We start from the raw sequence: 18,799 nt of genomic DNA on the forward strand, positions 1-18,799 counted from the left end.
CTTTTCTTATCGGCTCCAAAAGGCCATTAGCAATGGGTAACATCCTATCTGCTAAGCAAGCCCCACAAGTTCGGGCTCTTGCCGGTCTCCTAGACACTCACCGGTGTAAGATCTCTTTGAAACAGCTTCAAGTGTACTGGGACCTTCTTCTCCCCTTTAATCCATGGCTAACCACGTGTCAGCTTTGGGACCCGGACACCTATACTCGCCTTATAGATAGGGTCACTTCTGCTGTGGAGCAGGAAGGTAAAAGATTCCCTCCTGGCTTATTACCGGCGCTTTTTACCATCCGCTCCTGCCTTCAAGGCGCCCCTACCATCGACTCCCCCCGGCCGAGCCACCGCCACTGCCGTGATTGTCAGGACGGCGACTTTAACAGGGACCCTAATTGGAATTCTGATACCGACTCCGATTCCAACTCTGAGTCGCTTGTTGAGCGCCTTAATAACGCGCTCAAAAACTGTCCCCCTAAACAATGTAATCTAGCAGTGCCGAGCGCCGGTGAAGATGGTGAACTTCTGCCTTCTTCCTCGCTTGTAAAGGGGAGGTCCCTTTGCCCCTCCCTCCCCCCGACGACTTCCTGCCTGGGTGGGCCGGAAGCTCCCTCCCCGCCATTTTGTAGCACCGCTGGGGACGGCCCGCAGCCATTTTGTAACACCGCATGGGCAACGGCTCCTCTCGTGCCCTCCGCGCCAGCGGCCCCCCCGACTCCGCCTCCCCCTGGCAGCCCCCTCCATCCGATCCGTGGCAAGCTGCCGCATGCGCGGCCCCCTCTAGCCTATTTTTGGACCCGTATTCCTCCCCCGTCGGGGCACCTCCGCCTACCTCCCTGCCGCCTCCTACCACCTGCTTTCCCCTTAATGTAACTCCCACCCCTCAGCACCCCTTTCCATGGTACCCACGTGATGCGGAAAGTGTTAAACAGCTCCGCAAGGCCGTTAAGGAGGACGGGTTAGGCAGCCCTTATGCTCAGCATTTGTTAGAGGAGATGTCCACCCTTCTGTGCATCCCCCTCGATTGGCTCCAACTGGCCCGTGCCATCCTCACGCCTGGCCAGTTTATAAATTGGCGCGCCCATTTTCATGCCGAGGCTGAAAAGCAGGTTGCGGCCAACGTCGCAAGGGGTGTTAATCACCCACCAGAAGCCTTCACCGGCACCGGTCAGTTTAGCCAGGCTGCAGCCTACTACCGTGCTCCGGCTGGCTTCTGGCTTCAGATTCGCGAGGTAGCCCTACGGGCCTTTCGCGCCTGCACTGCCAGTAGTGCTGACAAGTTCACTAAGCTCACACAGACCAAGGATGAGGACTTTTCTATCTATGTTTCCAGAGTCCTCCGGGCATGTGAGCGCAGGGTCCACGATGAACAGGCTCAGTGCGCCCTCGCCCGTGAAATTATCCTTGAAGGGGCCAGCCCCATTTGTCGACAGGCGATCGCTCCCGTGAGAGAAAAGTCGATAGACGATTGGGTGATTGCCTGTAACGGCCTTGACCAACAGGCTGCTTCTTTCGCCAAGGCTGTCATGACAGCCATGGCACTTAACTCCTCTTGTTTTAGATGTGGCGAGCCAGGACATTTCGCCCGTGAATGCCCGGCAGTCTCTGCACCGCCGGGCCCTCCTGTTCCTCCCCCCCCCACCGCCCCGACGGGGCCCTTCTACCCCCTGCCCCCGCTGCGGCCGGGGGTACCATTGGGCTCGCGACTGCCGTATGCAGCCTCCCCTGCAGCGGCAACAGCCATCTTTAAACTCCAGGAGGGGCAGGCCTCAGCCCCACCCCAAAGAGGCTCCCTGTCCCAACCTTCCAAAGCCCTGATGTGGACAGTCCCCATCACGTCCACCAGGCCTACCATGAGGTTTAAGATTCACCACCGCTGGTATTCTGGGACCCTCGACTCGGGTGCAGAGGTCTCTTGTTTCCCTGCTCATTTCGCCGCCCAGTGGTCTGTTCAAGAAGGCCCTTCCGTCCAAGGGGCCACTGGCTCCTCTACCTCCCTTCGCGCCAGTCACCCTATTGCCTGGGAGGACGGTGAGGGACGTGTGGGCACATTCCGGCCCCTCTTCCTTAGCACCCTTGATACTATACTTTGGGGGCGAGATGTCCTGGAGGAGTGTGGTGTTCAGTTAACCACTCAGCCCCCCCAATAGTTTGCGCCACTGCTCAATTAACACCTCCCACACCCACTCCTCTGTGGTGGGATACAGAGGAGCCTATTTGGGTGGAGCAGTGGCCCTTGCCATCCCACAAACTCCAAGCTCTTCGTGAGTTGGTTCGAGAGCAGCTTGAAGCTGGACATATAGAACCGTCCACAAGTCCCTACAATTCGCCCGTTTTTATTATTAAAAAGAAGGCCACTGGCAAATACCGCCTCCTACATGATTTGAGGGAGATTAATAAGCATATCCTCCCCATGGGAACTCCCCAACCGGGACTCCCTCACCCAGTGGCCATTCCTAAACACTTTTTTGTGGCTACTCTAGATATTAAGGACTGCTTTTTTTCCATTCCGCTTCACCAAAAGGACCGCCCGCGCTTTGCCTTTACTGTTCCTGTCCCCAACCACCGAGGGGCAGCCGATAGGTATCAGTGGAAAGTCCTTCCACAAGGCATGCGCAATAGCCCGGCCATCTGCCAGCTGTATGTGAACGCGGCAGTCGCCCCCTTGCGAGATCTGGGCTACCTCATTCACTATATGGATGATGTCCTGGTCGCATGTGAGACCCATGAGAAGCTGCAGTATGTCCTCTCTCAACTTCGGCATAATCTGTCCGCCATTGGCTTAACAATCCAGAATGACAAGGTCAAATTTGAACCCCCCTTAACCTTCCTGGGGTTCCATATCTCCCAGCATGTAACCCCAATGGCTGTGCGACTAAATGTGCCAGACCGAGTCACCCTCACAGAGCTCCAGCAGCTCTGTGGGAATATCAATTGGGTCCGTCCGGCTCTGTCTGTTACCACGGCACAGCTCCAGCCATTATTTGCTCTCTTACAAACCAGTCATAAACCCCCCTCTGCCGTGTCCGCAAAGATAGCCATCACACCCGAAGCTCGAGCCGCCATTGCCACTGTAGATAAGGCCCTTAATAACTGCTGCCTCCAGCGGTTCGATCCCCAGCGGCCTCTCCAGGCGTTGGTCCTCCCCACCAAGGGAACGCCCACTGGAGTTCTTTGGCAGGACGGGCCCCTCCTCTGGCTCCATCCTTCTAAAAGCAAGATGCAAAAGATCTGCCCCGCAGTAAGACTATGGATCGCTCTCGCAGCCGATTTAGTGCAGCTGTCCGTCCATACGTTTGAAACTCAGCCTGCCGTAATTGTTTGGCCACTTAATGCAAAAGAAACTACCTCCCTCATTCGGGATAATGAGCAAATGCAGGTGCTGTGTGAGGGATTTGCAGGTGATTTCAATTGCCATTTCCCTAGTCACCGCCTACTCCAAGGCGTGTCCAAATTTCCCTTCCGAAGTCCTTTTTTCCCCTTCCCGTCTTCCTCCCCCTTTCCGAGGTCCGTCACTATTTTCACGGATGCGTCTAGAACTAAGTACTCCGTGGTTGTGTACCTGGATGGTGTCACAGAGCCGAAAGTCTTTACACATCTTAACCTACACTCCGTCCAGACGGGAGAGCTTTTGGCTATTGTAGAAGCGCTTCGCGCCTTCCCCTGTGAACCTGTTAACATCTTTACAGATAGCCTCTATTCTCTGCAAGTCTGCAGGGTCTTGGCATTAGCTACATTCTTCCCGACCTCCTCTCCTATTGATGAGGCACTGGATGCCCTTAAGACCCTTCTTGAAAAACGCATGGCACCCTGGTATATTGCTCATATCCGGAGCCACTCCGGGTTGCCTGGCCCCCTAGCGGCAGGCAACGACACCGCGGATCAGACAGTCTCTGCCCTTGCCCTTGATTCGGTCGGAGATGCTATCAATCAGGCTAAGTCCTTACATTCGAGGTTTCACTTTTCTGCCGCCTCACTCCACCACCTTTTGCCTGAGTTGCCAATTGAGACTTGTAAGCACCTAATGCGGACATGCAAAACCTGTGCCCCCTTCCTGCCTCTGGGGCCTCTGCAACCGCAGGGGGTGAATCCCCGCGGCCTTAGGCCTAATTCCAGGTGGCAGATGGATGTCACGCATGTCCCGTCCTTTGGACGCCTTAAGTTCTTGCACGTTATAATTGACACCTTCTCCCACATGTGCTATGCAATCCCCTTGCCTGGGGAGACTGCTAAGCACTGCATTAAGGCCCTTCGGCAAGGGATTCTCTTCATGGGGGTCCCCTGGGACCTAAAGACGGATAACGGCCCTGCTTATCGCAGTGAATCCTTTGCGAGGTTCCTTCAGCTCTACCAAATCGCCCACCATTTTGGTATCCCATATAACCCACAAGGACAGGCCATTGTGGAGAGCTCCCATCGCCGTCTGAAACAAGAAATTGAAAAACAGAGGGAAATCCTCCCTCACGCTCCTCCCGGAGACATCATCACCGCTGTCCTAATCCATCTAAATCTCTTGACCTTTGATAAGGATGGTCTCTCGGCAGTCCATAGGCATTGGGGCCCCTCGTATCGCCCCACACAGGCCCCCCTGGTCCTTTGGAAGGACCCTCAAACAGGTCAGTGGCGTGGCCCGTGCCCCCTTCTTACCCAGGGCCGAGGTTTCGCTTGTGTCTTCCCGCAGGATGCCGCTCAGCCAATCTGGGTCCCCTGGAGATACGTCAAACCCGCCACCTCAGCAGCGGATGTCCCGCAGGGCACGGCGCCAGATGCGAGTGATCCAGCACCAACTGAGCCAGCTCACCCTCCACCCCGAGAGGCAACCATCCAACCCTGAAGTCCGTTCACTGCTCGCACTCTACCGTCAGTGCAGACGCCGCAACCCTCGCCATGCTGCCGAGCCAATTAACATAGTCTCTCTCCTTCTCCTTATGCTCTCCCTCGCCACCTCTGGCCAAGCTAACCCCTCTCACCAGCCCCGCTAAACGGCCCGCAACCCGCTTTCCCCGGCCCGCAGCTTGCGGAGCTTCCTCCTGTCTTGACCTCACTCCTCTTCTCAGCCATCCAAAGCGTCTTTCTCGTCCCCCGTCCCCCTCCTTTTTTCGCTTGAACCCCTACTGCGTTGCAGATTGGGCCGCCCCATGTCGGCCCGCCCCATTAACATCGGCCTCTCTCGCGCCCGTGAAGACTTTGGCCTTCTTATTGTCCTCGCCTACGTCTCCACCACTCCCGACGCTGCCGCCACCACCATCGCTGGTGCCCTGACGCGACTTGTCCTCTCCGCTGCGATCCTCCAGACCATCACACAGTCTGCCTCTACCGCTCTTCGCTGCCAAGAAGAGATCAACTACCTGTAACGCGCTGTCATCCTGGACTTTTAACAAGCAGATGGACCTTATAGCCACCGAGATCAACAAGAATTGGACATTGGCCACCCTTGCTTGCAACGGCAAGATACTGTCCCCCAAATTGTACATTTGTATCCCCATCATACTCACCTCCCTCTTCAGCCCCGCTTCCCTCATTGCTTACTGCCTCTTGGGCCTCGGCTACTTGTTGCTGCTGCCATCCTGGCCCTTATTTGAAAAGAAGGGGGAAATGCGGTCACCCCTCCGGCTGAAGTGTGGTTTGCTGGCCTGGCAGGGGAGCGGCCGCGGTAGGCCTAATTCCGCTGCCCCCATAATAGGGTGGTTGGTCGGGCCCACCGCCACCCCTGAAGGAAGCTCGGCATGGGCGCAGAGTGCCCTCGGGTCTCCCCTTCTCGGCAGCCATGCTTCCGCGGCCACCCCTCCTCCCAGATGGCACCACCCGATGCCTTGTGGGGCGGCACCCTTCTTCTTCCTTCTCCCTGCGCAGGCGCAGGGCAGAAAATTCCAGTCTGCCCTTTTCCCCTCCCCCGACAGCAGCAACAGCCAGGCGTGGGCGGGAAACTCAAGTCTGCCCTCCACCCCAGCAACAGCAGCCACCAATCCCGAAACCCTGCCCCTTCCCCCAGCAACAGCGACAGCCAATCCCTAACCACCACCCCTCCCCCGCCCAGTACCGCCCACTGACCTTTCGCCGGCAACCAATCAGAACAGGGCGTGGCTTCGACCAATCAGCCTTCCCCAGCCCCTATAAAACTGTTGCCTCTCCCTCAGTAAAGTGGACTTGCGTGTTTACCTTGTCTCCGCGGTAGTTCTTCTGCCGTGCGCCCTCCAGTCCTGAGAGCCCCCGACAAGGGCCTGGCCTCCCTTGTCCCCAGTTCGTCGCCTGCTTCTCCGGGCGACCCCTTCGTCGCCTGCTTCTCCGGGCGACCCCTTCGTAGCCGGCTTCGCCGGGCGACCCCTTCGTCGCCGGCTTCGCCGGGCGACCCCGTCAGCCGAACCGCGCAACCCCTTGTGAGACCGATCCCTCGTCTGCTGCCGGACCGACCCCTCGTCCCAAGCGGGACCGACCCCTCGTCCAGAGCTGGACCGACCCCTCGTCCGCAGCCAGACCCCACCTCTACCGACTGAGCAAGCCGCCGCAGAAATCAATGTCAGCCTGGACTAAAAAGGATACAAAAGGGAGAAATTGAAGGAGAAAGCACTTCAAGGGCAAAACTACGGGAGCTGAGGTCTGGACTTAAGACATTTTCTTGGACCAAGAGAGGGACCTCATACATGTGTGCAGCTTGGAGAGATGGACTTCCACTCTGTTGTTCAGGAAGAGTTTAGTCACCCCAGGCTAGAGAGAATGTGGGCACATTCCCCAGAGATTAGGGAGAGTTAGATTGCCACCCCACTGTTCTGAGATGGTTGGGCCTGTGTGCCAGAGATTAGGGAGAAGGTGGTTGCCACCCTAACTGTGCTAAGGGCGTTGAGACTGTACCTCAGAGATTGGGGAGAGTGTGGCTATCACCCTAGTGTTCTTGGAGTTCGAGGCCCTAAAACTTAGCCACCATCCATATGCTTGATGAGAGTGGAAACAAAGATGACCTTTGGGCAAGCCTGCAGAAGGGGCAGGCCCCTATGAGGCCCTGAGGAGAAGATACTGTTCTGTAGATAACTCTCAGATCTTCAAATCTAATGGAGTATTCCCCGAAGGTTTTCAGAACTGATTGGAACCCAAAATTTCTCTCTATGATAATGTAAATGTTTATCTTATGCCTGTCCCTCCTTTGTATATGGGAAGCAGAAAACTGCTTTTCTAAGTTTCACAGGTCTTCAGCCAGAGAGGAGTTTTGTCCCAAGACAGACTGCATGCCTATAACTGATTTTGATGTGATTTTGTACGTACTGTTGTCACTGAAATGATTTAAGGCTTGCTGAAATATTGTGAAATAATGAATGTCTTTTGCATATGAAAAGAACTTGCATTTTGGGATTTAAAGGGTGAAGTGTTACAGTTTGAAATTTTATTTATGGAATCCGGGAAAGATTGTGTTCTTAAACTAATCAATTCCTGTGGGTGTCTGGGCCCTTTGATTTCATTAAGGGCCCTTTTGATTAGATATCTTGATTAGATTGCTTTAGGGCCTTTGACTGGAGTATGTCATGGAGGCATGACCCAGTGTGGGTTTTGGCCCTCTTCCTGGGGTCTTAGATAAACTGAGAACTAGATGCAGAAACACACAGAGAAAGACAACCACCATTTTGACCCTGCCATGTGAAAGAAGACTCCAGGATCAGCTACAGCTGAGAGAGGGCCAGAGGCTGGAATCAGGAGAAGCTAAAAGAGATAGTACTGGGAAGAGATGAGGCACTTGCCTGACCACCTGCTGCTGAGCTCAAGGAGAAGGTGACCCTGAAGAGGAAGTCAGGAACTTGGCAGGATCAGCTGCTATCTCTCTTTGTTACTCCAAATAAATTCCTTTTATAAAAGGTAACCCATTGCTGATATTTTTGCATCACCAGACTTAGCAAACTAAAATAAACAGAAAGAAAAAATGGAAGATAAAATCTCAATCTGTCAACCAATAAAGATTTAGCAACAACTGTGCTACTTGCCCTGTTTCAGAGTTTATATTTAAAAAAATAAAAATTTTGATACTCCATTAAAATTATTTTTGCTATTTTTTATTTGCAATTAAAAAGAAAGTCCATGGTCCAATTGTTCACAACTTAGATTACATTTATCTAGAAAATCCTGCAAACTGCTCACATGGGGCAGTGGGTGCTGGTTGTCTTGAAAAACTGAGGAAATTCTACTGTGCAGGTCCTAATTTGTTACTTCTCAACATGTGGTCCTTGGGACAGTATAGCATCAATATCAGTCCTTTAGAAATGCTGAATCTTAGGTCCCACCCTCAATTTATTGAATTAGAATCTGCATTTTAACAAGATACCCAGTCGTTCTGTAAGCACATTAAGTTCCTGAAGCACTGCCCTAATAAACTACTAGTTTCTAGGAAATGTAACTTAAATATAGGTTCAGAATTATTTGTTTACACAGGGCTTAGGGATTTCTCTTGTGGTTAAAAAATTTTATAAAAGCACAGATACCAAAAATGGATAGTCCTCCCAATGCCTAAGGGGGCAACAATGAGTCCTTAAGTGGTAAGATGGTTGACACTTAAACCTTGCAGCAATCACGGTCTAAATTAGAAAAATATCTAATTAGAATCATCAGTGGTTCCATAGATCCGAGAACATCTCTAGAATGAAGATTTATTAATATTTTTAAAGAACTTTCTTTTTTGTTGTGGGTTAATGGAAGATAATGTCTACACATATGGAAGAATCACAGATGGAAAGGAGTGTCTCTGTGGTTGTAAACTTGGTAAAGTGGAAATATTAAGTGCATAATAGAGTCACTGAATTTATGTTGATAAAGGAAAGCAAAAATATGTTTTTAAATTATTTTTGTGTCTGGTGTATTAAAGAGAGAACTTTTGGAGACAGATGGCAAACCAAAATAGTTTTGAAATAAATGTAATGAGAATGGGTAATGTGATCTAGGATATTTGGATCAACAAAGACAATTATCACTATAAACATTCAGATCTAAGTGTTAAGAGTCCCTCAGGGAAAGTAGGAGAACCCCTTGGGATTATACAGTGATGAACTGGGAAGTTAGTTGTTTTGGATACCTGGGGATGAACTAAATACGTTCTGATATGCAGAGTTTATTCCATTTCTAAATATCTTAGGTTATATTAAATGGGCATTGCTATTACTGATGACCATGCAGCCAAATTACCTGGATTAGGCTTTGACTGAAACACTGATTCATTTGCTCTTTCCTGTTCCAGAAATGCCTATATGGGGAGTGAAAAATGAGCTTTATAAATATGGCCTTTATTCACTAAGCTGAAGCAACTTCATGGTCATCTGTCCTCAATCTAATTTCATGACTTAACAAGAAGGGTTTTGACTGCTGTGCAAAAGTCAGCAATAAATATTTAAGGATATTTACAGTATTTACAGGTAAATAGCCTCTATTTTATCAAGGGCTATTAAGATGGCAAATGTTTTAAAATATTAAAAAATTAAGTCCCTAGACTATTAATTAATAGGCAAAACAAAATGTAGAATATAACAAAACAAAACTATTGGATGCCATTTGATTAGCCATTGCTGCTTTTTTGGAAGGACTGACCTTGAGGGAACTAAAACGATGTCACTGCAAGGTACAATATCCATCAAATAGTGGCTGACTATACTCCTATAAGTACCGGCTCAATATCTTCTTACTCATGTAGGCACTTAGGACTAAAACACAAATATTTTGACATTATTGATGCTTGTTCATATTCTGTGATTTGATCACAGCAGGAGGGGAAAGTTTTAAATATAGAATAGAGAATTATTCTTCCTTTTCACCTTGTTCATTTCACACCATGTTGAGTGAACAAAATTCATCTTTTCAGAATACATATTTCATTATAGAATAAGTATTGCACTACCAAAGTGGCAAAATAGATGGACTGTGGAGAGCATCAGTTATTCCTGAGAGATGCTTCATACCAGAAAAATGATTTCCTACATTCCCACATATTATGAGATACCACCTTTCCTCATCCCATGAAATGCCTTTTCTCTTTTCTCCTTTTCCTTACTTTCACTTTCCTTTCAAATAGAATTTAAAAAATACACCTTCTGAATTGTCTTTAGAAAATAAATCATCTTTCCTGGGACATGAAATGAATAAGAGTTGGCATTTTTGGTTGTCACTTTGGGTACAGAGGTCAAAGGTCATTAACTAACAGGCATCAAAATGGAATCAGTCTCTCTTTCTCATAGATCCTGTCAGATGCACCTGAGCCTCATGGGGTTTGTGCAGAGTGTGTCATGGTCAAAAGCAGGAATGAATATCGGCACTCCAGGGGAGGCTATATTTTTCTGTCAATAGACAGAAGATTGTGGTGTCCTAGATGGGTAATCAGTTATCAAGTACTGCAATCAGTTCACATTGAAACATTAAACAGGTGGGACTGGAGACAAGTAAAATTTATCATGTTTACTAGGTATGCCAACAACAACCAAAGAACTGCTTTATCCTTTTTAATCAGTTCTAATCGGGATTTCTTGCTATGAGTTTTCGAAAAAATTGCATGGTGTTTCTTTTTTCTTTTTCCTTCCCTGGCAAATGCTTGATAGATTCTCAAAGGATCAAAAACCTAAAGTCCTATAAGTTATACATATATTTTTAATAAATTCCTATTATCCTATTACCTTTGATTAAATGTGTGTGCACACGTCAGCCCTGGTGACCCCCAGTTTGCTTGCCAGTTTGGTGAACAGGTGGGAGAAAGAATATGTATAAGCCTAAAGCAACATTTCCTCTAACATCAAACACTATGTAGTTTGCTAAAGACTTTTTTCTATCCTACCATTAAAAGTGGAGAAGAATGGCTTTTTTTTTTTCTCGCTGATTAGAAGGCTTCACTGGATTTGTGGCAAATAAATTGACAACCGAGGGCACTGATGACAAGAGACCGATAATTGATGGTGGCAGGTGGGGGCCAGCGTACTGGCATGTCCTGTGGAGGGTGAGCCAAGGACATCTATCAATCAAATTGGTGACAGCAGCCAGGGAGACTTAATTGGAGATTCATTGAACCTTTAATGATGTGACAGAGAAAAATAAGGATGCCTAAAAGCTCCTGGGATCTTTCTTTTCCTTCGTTCCAACAATTCTCATAGAAAAACTAAAAAAATGGTCATTGCTCCTGAGTTGAACACCCATTGTTTCCATCACAGTTGTTTTGAGATTTAAAGTAGTGAAACTATTCATCATTAATCCAAAGTTGAATGAAATCTATACCTGGAGTTTTAAAGACTTGACTATCTTGTGGCTTTTGCATAATCAGAGATGCTTAACATATTCTGGGATTACATGTGTTAAATACTGAATTACACCTTGGATACAGATACTTTCTGCCATAGTGTGCTTCCATATACTATGATGAAAGAAGTCCTGGTCTACTCTAATATCATTATTTTTCCATTCTTTCAATGAGTTCTCTGCACTATAAAAACGTAAATATTTTTCAGATAGTTTTGTTTTTTCCCAGAAAGTTCATTACAATTTCATCTCTTATTTGGGAAAAGGAAGAGCTCTACAAAGGTGTTCACCCTTTAAGCACAGGGATTTTACTTAACACTAGTGGCACAGGAACAAAATCCCACAGCTCTAAGAATGTGTGGAAAGATAAGTGAATTGGCCTCTGCCATGTAAGCTCTTTCATATTTATGAGTTTAAACATTTATTTATTTATTCTAAATTATAAATTTGAACACCTACTATGCACGGTGCTTCATTCCGCTAAGCATAAGATCAATAGGATTTGGTCATTTATTTCAAAGGAAGATGGTCTCGGGAAAGAGAACTGACAGTATATATATAAATAAAAGATTTTAAAAAAATAAGAATTGGCTCACACAATCATGGGGATTGTCAAGTCTGAATACAGTAGGGCAGGCTGCAAGTTGAGAAATCTGATGGAGGTTTCAATGAATTTCCCAGGATAAGCTGGCTGCCTGAAGTAGAGACAGAAATTCTTTCTGACTGCTGAAATCATCAATTCTCCCTTAAAGGTCTACAACTGATTGGATGAGACTTTTCTCGTAGCTGAAGGCAATCTCCTGTGTTGATTTAAAATGTAATCAACCACAGATGGAATAATTAATTTTTTAAGTCCACAAAATGTCCTTACAGTAGCAATTATGACAATGCTTGCTTGACCAAACAACTGGACACCATAACCTAGCCAAGTTGATATGTGAACTTAACCAACACATATATTATAATACAATATTACAATATTAAAGGTAAGGATTAGTTCAGCTGGTATGGACACTATCAGGGAGGGGAGAGGCTATAAAGATAAAGTCACTTAAATGGCATTTTTTCTGTTTCTTGAACATTCACTGTATTTGCTAGAATACTTGCTGCAAGGAGTGAAGAAAGAAAAGAAAGATCTTGGATTTGCTATGGCAGAGATTTTGTACTTAATTGTATCCAAGATGGGCAAAATCTAAGTCCTTTTATAATCAGTGGAGTAAGATTATCCACCTCTTCTCCCCCTTTCTCACGGTTTTAATTTCAGCATCTTGTCATGATTTTCTTCTCCATAAGGCAATGACTACAAGTAATTACACAACTGACAAAGAGGAACAAATTACTGCAAGTTCTTAGGTCAGCATCTTGCTCCACCCAGGGATAACTGGCTTTTTCCTGTGCAGAGATCCCAGTTCAACATTTATTCTCTACTTAAACACTTCATGAATTGTGACCACTGAAATGTCCCCTTGGTGGCTGAACTGCAAGTGGGAGTGGGTTGCACACTCAATAGGTCTTCCTCTAGCTTAGTCCTCTCAGAAGGAGAGGTGTCTATTTCCTTACCTATTAGATACTAGGCAAAACTCAGAGTCCTTCAAAATGCAACTTGATGAGGTAAAAAAACAACAAAAAATAAGCAAACAAATAAAAAAACTCACCTTATTCAAGACACTGTATCACAGCAAAGAGTATATAACTTCTCTTATCATTATTGAGAACAGCTGTCACTAACCCAAGTGTACAATATACTTTCAAGGACAAAAGTGGTTAAAAATAATTTGAGACAGATTGTGTAATAGAAAATAAACAGGTTAATTATAAGATTTGAGGAATACATTTTGAAAATAAAGGATCTAGATCAGGGATTCTTAACAAGGGGTCTGTGAGTTTGAATTGAAATGCAAAAAAAACATTATTCTCGTGAGGACGTGTAGGTGTGGGAGTGATATATTTATTAAATAATATACAGTATAGTGTGGGACTTTGTAAGGAGTCCATGGTTTTCACCTGACTGGCAAAGAGGTTTGTTGGAACAAAAAATGTTAAGAACCCCTGATTTAGATTAAAACTTTGCAGTATATATGATTGTGCTATTTTCATTGTAAGTTTTGATGTTGGGAGAATTCTCTCATCTATATTCTTTTTTTAAAGGCTGACCAAATCTCCTAATTAATTTGCCTAGATCCTAGAAAGATCCTCTTCTCACATTTTGAAATTATGTAAGGAATTTAGGTTATTCATAAATCCTCAGTATAGACAACTAGCTACCTTAAGGACTTTTTAGAAATGGAAATATAGAAATGTTGGAAAGGTTCTTTATAAATATTTTGGTCAAATCATCAATGTGGTATTTGAATCTTCCTTACAAATTTTCCACCAAGTGGTTATCTATTCCCAATTTGTCCATTCTGTCTTCTGTTAAATGGTTTTCCTTATGTTGGGCAGAAATCAGTCTCCTTGTATCAGCTTCTGGACTGGACTCTTTCTTTCTCTTTCTCTCTCTGGACACTAAAATTAAGCCAGAAAATTCCACATGAGAGTTTTTCAATTGTTTGAAGATGGTTATCTTATCTGACCTAAGTCTCTCTCTTTTGAAAAAATTAAACATTTTCATTTCCTTAGCCATCCTTTCTGCTACAGGCTTAAGTCCCTTCACCATCAAATGACTTTGCACTGTGCTGTACCAATTATGGCCCAGTGTCTCTATATCCTTCTTAGAGCATTTTGTTGAATGCTGGGCACAACTTCAGGAAAGTTCTGACCAGGGCAGAGCAAATTCTCCCCCTACAATTTAAATCCTTTTTAAATTTTTTCTTGCTATATTCAGTCCCAAATGTCAGCAGATTTTGTTGTCTTGTTTGTGCTATTTAATATATTCCTTCTTTCCACCAGCTCTGTCTCCATTGTGTATTGAATCAGGTCCTCCATAAAGACATGGTCAAATTCTAATCCTGGGTCCAGTAGATATTAATTCATTTGTAAGTATGGTTTTCAAAGATTTTATTAAGATGAGGTCAAACTGAATCAGGATGGGCCTTAATCCAATATAACTAGAACCCTGATAAGCAGAGGAAATTTGGATATAGTTGTAGGACTAGTAGAAGACATAAGGAGACAAATGCCCATGTGGCTGAGGTCAAGATTGAGTAAGTATCGTCAGCAAGCTACCACCAGAATGCTACAGACTTTGGAGAGAGTATGGACTCACTCACACTTTGATGTTGGCATTCTAGCCTCTAAAACTGTGACTCAATAAATTCCTGTTGTTTAAATCAAATAGACTGTGGTATTTGTTATAGCAGCCCAAGCAAATTATGATAGTGCCATCTACAAATTCGATAAGAACAATGAAGCTGGGTTTATTCCTTCAAGTCCAAGCAGAATGGATCTTCATTTTAATGTTTATAAATTTGATATTGCTAGAATTTTATAGAGAAACTTCTACCAATCACTGTTGATTATATTCCACAAGTGAAGGATTGAGAACAATAAAACTGCATTCCCAACTCCCACTGGCATATAAAATCATCAGAGACATCTATCAATAGTCTGAATTGCTGAGTACAGTAATATATATTATTGATAAACTGTAATGGGGCATATCTTACTGCAACTCTCCTTTTAAATGTAGAACTTTGATAGCTTTAGCCATGGATTTCAACACTCCTTTTGGGATTTTAATTCTTTGTGAAGCTCTGAAGCTCTCTTTCTCTTCACTATTGCACTTAGGAATGTTGCACTATGAAAACTGAGCACCCAGTTTAAAAATTATGGTAATAGATTGTTTAATATGGAAATATAAAAACTACTGACTGACAAAATCTATGAAAAGCAATAATGAAATATCTTGGTTTTTATTTTTTATAATTCTATGAGATTATATATACTAAACTAATATTTACTATCTACTATTACATTTTTAAAAAACTATCATAAAAGATCATGTCTTAAACATAAAAAACAATAAATAAATAAAATAATAAAATTACTAGTGATAGATGTTTATTGTCTATTACCTTATAGGCACTACTTAAGACAGTTTACAGGCAGCGGACTTGGCCCAGTGGTTAGGGCATCTGTCTACCACATGGGAGGTCCATGGTTCAAACCCCGGGCCTCCTTGACCCGTGTGGAGCTGGCCCATGCACAGTGCTGATGCCATGCAGGGGTGTCCCTGCGTAGGGGAGCCCCACGTGCAAGGAGTGAGCCCTGTAAGGAGGGCTGTCCAGTGTGAAAGAAAGTGCAGCTTGCCCAGGAATGGCACTGCACACACAGAGAGCTGACAAAACAAGATGATGCAACAAAAAGAAACACAGATTCCTGTGCCGCTGACAACAACAGAAGCGGACAAAGAAGACACAGCAAATAGACACAGAGAATAGACAACCAGGGTTGGGGAGAGAAATAAATAAATAAATAAATCTTAAAAAAAAAAAAAGACAGTTTACAAAACTTAATGTTCATATTCTTCACAAAAACCCTAAAAGTTAATTATTTTGATCACCTTCTGCAGCTTAGGGGTCTTATGACATGTGAAAATTATATAAAATTTAAATTTCCGTAAGTTAAGTTTTGTTGGAACACAGCTGTGCTTATTCATTCATATATTTGTATGTGGTTGCTTTCATGTTACAAAGGCAAAGTTGAGTAGTTGAGTAGAGACCACATAGCATACAAAGCTCAAAATATTTACTATCTGGCCTTTTACAGAAGAAGTTTGCTGACCCCTAGTATAGCTGATGGAAGTGAAGCTTTGCATTTTAGAGTGATTTCTTCAAGAAACCTTAGTTTTAATTAACATAAAATTTTTGTTACTGGTTTCTTTTACATCTCAAATAATAACACAAAAATCCCAAATATATATTAATATATGAATCCCAAAAAAGCAACTATATTTTCAGTTTTAGAATATACAAGTAGTTTTTGTGTACACAATGAAGAAGAAAAAGAAATATATGTTGGTATAAAGAGAAGCAACTGGGGAGTGTAAGAAATCGGATGGAGATGGAATAGACAGATATGAACTTGCAAACCCATAACAATAAACTAAGATTTCATAGTCAGGTGCTCTACATGGGAGGAAGGCTTTTTGTCCCAAGGTGAATTTATACTCTCCTCTTTTTGATCCTCAATGATTGGTCCTCCATAATAAGACACTGAAAATGGCTTTGTGAAAGAGAGCATATAAGGCTACTCAGAAATGAATGGCTCCCATGTTAGTGCAATGATGATATAAAATTACATAACATAGTGCCATAGTGCATGTGAAGTGCTTGGCAGAAGCCCTAGTGAAACTCAGTAATTGATAGCCATTGCCATAGCTATTGTTGGAAAATCATGGCTGGAATATCTATAATTTATCAGAGAAATCTCAGAAACCTAGTCATTTTGAGCAGTTTTTCAGATCAACAATTTCTTATTGTGTGGTTTACTTGTACTAGTTGATGAAGAGTCAAGATGATTGGGGGAAAAGAGAAATTATTTTGTTTTATTGGAAAATATTGATTAAATAGAGCACTGGGAAGTACTGATTAAATAGAACTTTCCCTTTACAAAGGCTATTAAACAACTGGAATGTAGAGACAATCACATTCCCTCCTGCAGCAACTGCTCCCATGGACTAGGAAGGATTAAGAAAGGGCAAGCACTTTCCCCTTAGTGTGGGATTCATATAGAAACCAAGACTCACAAGGCGTCTTCACTGGGCACAGTCCTCTCAATTTAGGAATAAGAAAGCAGATCCAGATAGAAGCAGACATCAGGTCTCTGGATTCTTCCATTTTTGCCACAATGCCATTCTCATCCATATTCAGCGGTTGGAAACTGAATTATCTTTCTTTTCATTTCCCTCCTAGAACTAGGGGATTTCTCTGCAAAGGTATTTATTTCTTAGGTTCCATAGTTAAATAATTTTAGAATTTCTAAGCCTCAGCTAGTTTGCATTGCAAATTATTTCCCACTCTAATATCTGTCTCAAAGCTTCATGTGGGATGTGAAGTCCTTGATGATATAACCTGACTCTAGAGGACTAATAGAAAAAGATTTACTTGAATTGGGGATTGGAAACTCAAATGCTTTCTGGGGCCAAGCAAATAATGATTGTTTATAAATAAAAAAGTAGGAGATATAAGACAGTAGGGAATGTATTCAATCAGAAGTGAAATGCTGAATAAAAGGAGCAGCTGCTACTTGGAGCCATCTGATCACTGCCATGCAAGAATATTACTTCAAATTTGCTAAATTCTCTGATAATTCAAAGAAGCTAGAAATCCAGACTTTTTAACATAGAAATGTCCTGATTTATTTATTACCATGTGGGTCAAGCAAAACCTATCTGTGAGCTCTTTGGTTCTTTAGGAAAGCTCTCTGGCAGTGAAAAAATGCTATTATCATAACAAATGAAAGTTTTACATTCAACTGGGATTGTAGGGTTTATAGTTTAATATTTTATGATTTTTCTTTTATAAAAGAAAAACAAGGGAGCAAGGGCATGCCTCGATTAACCTGTAAATTCAGCATGGCTTTGTGGCTGAAACATTAGATTGCACCACAAGGCTCTGCTTTTGTTTTCTGTTTGAAATAACTGACACTTGTTATGGTTACATTCACTCTGCAAACCATCCCCCGTTGACTTCTGGACAATCACTATAAATCTGTTATTCAGCCGTTATTGTCTTGTTATACTAGCGCTGTTGAAGTATCTTCTCAAGGGAAGTGAGCCCAGGTGTATACATATGAAACAAGAAATGCTCTTCTTTAAACATATAAATAGCTATTTTATTTGGCATGGCACACATAAATGTTCCTGTGTCCAAAGGAATCTTGAACAGTTATCTGCATCGCAAATCTTTTGGAAAAAAACAAGCAAAAGTATCAGAGTTCAATCTGCTAACCAGTAACAAGAGTTGAATGAGTTAAAATGCAGTCCCTTACAATTGGGCTCCAAGGCATAAGAATTGGTCGTAAAAAAGAATGTATTCTTGTTCCCCCATGAAATTCAGTTATACAGACTTTCTTTTATGGGTATGCTTTCTTTATGGCCATGTTCAGAGCAAATGCACTGAGTTAAGACCTTCTTGTGCTATACCTTTCATTTGACATCCAAACTGATTGAAGCAGACACAATGTTTTCTGAGATATCTGGGAATCATGGTTTTAAGGTCCCCAAATCAAGTTATGCCAGCATTTAATGTGACCTTTGATTTTGGTTCTTGCTGGTTCATAAACTGCCAATAATTATATAAAGAATGAATTGCAGAAAGAAGGTCATATTTTGAAATCATGAGTAGAATTTGGGAGAAGTTTATCAAGCTGGAAACTTGGTGTCATATTATAGATAGGGAATTAAATCTGTATTTCCAAGTAGATGAAGGAAGAAACCAGAGCTCTGGTTAATTACTTAAATTTTTAAAGCTAATAATTTGGATTTGATTAATGGGATCCTTAGTAATTTATTTATTTTTTAAATTAAAGTAAAACACAGAAAAGGAAGTAAATGGGAGCAGATGTGGCTCAGTCAGTTGGGTGCTTGCCTCCCACATGGGAGGTCCCAGTACCTCCTA

This window comes from Dasypus novemcinctus, chromosome 1 (genome assembly GCF_030445035.2).
Source record: "Dasypus novemcinctus isolate mDasNov1 chromosome 1, mDasNov1.1.hap2, whole genome shotgun sequence".
Classification (NCBI taxonomy): Eukaryota; Metazoa; Chordata; class Mammalia; order Cingulata; family Dasypodidae; genus Dasypus; species Dasypus novemcinctus.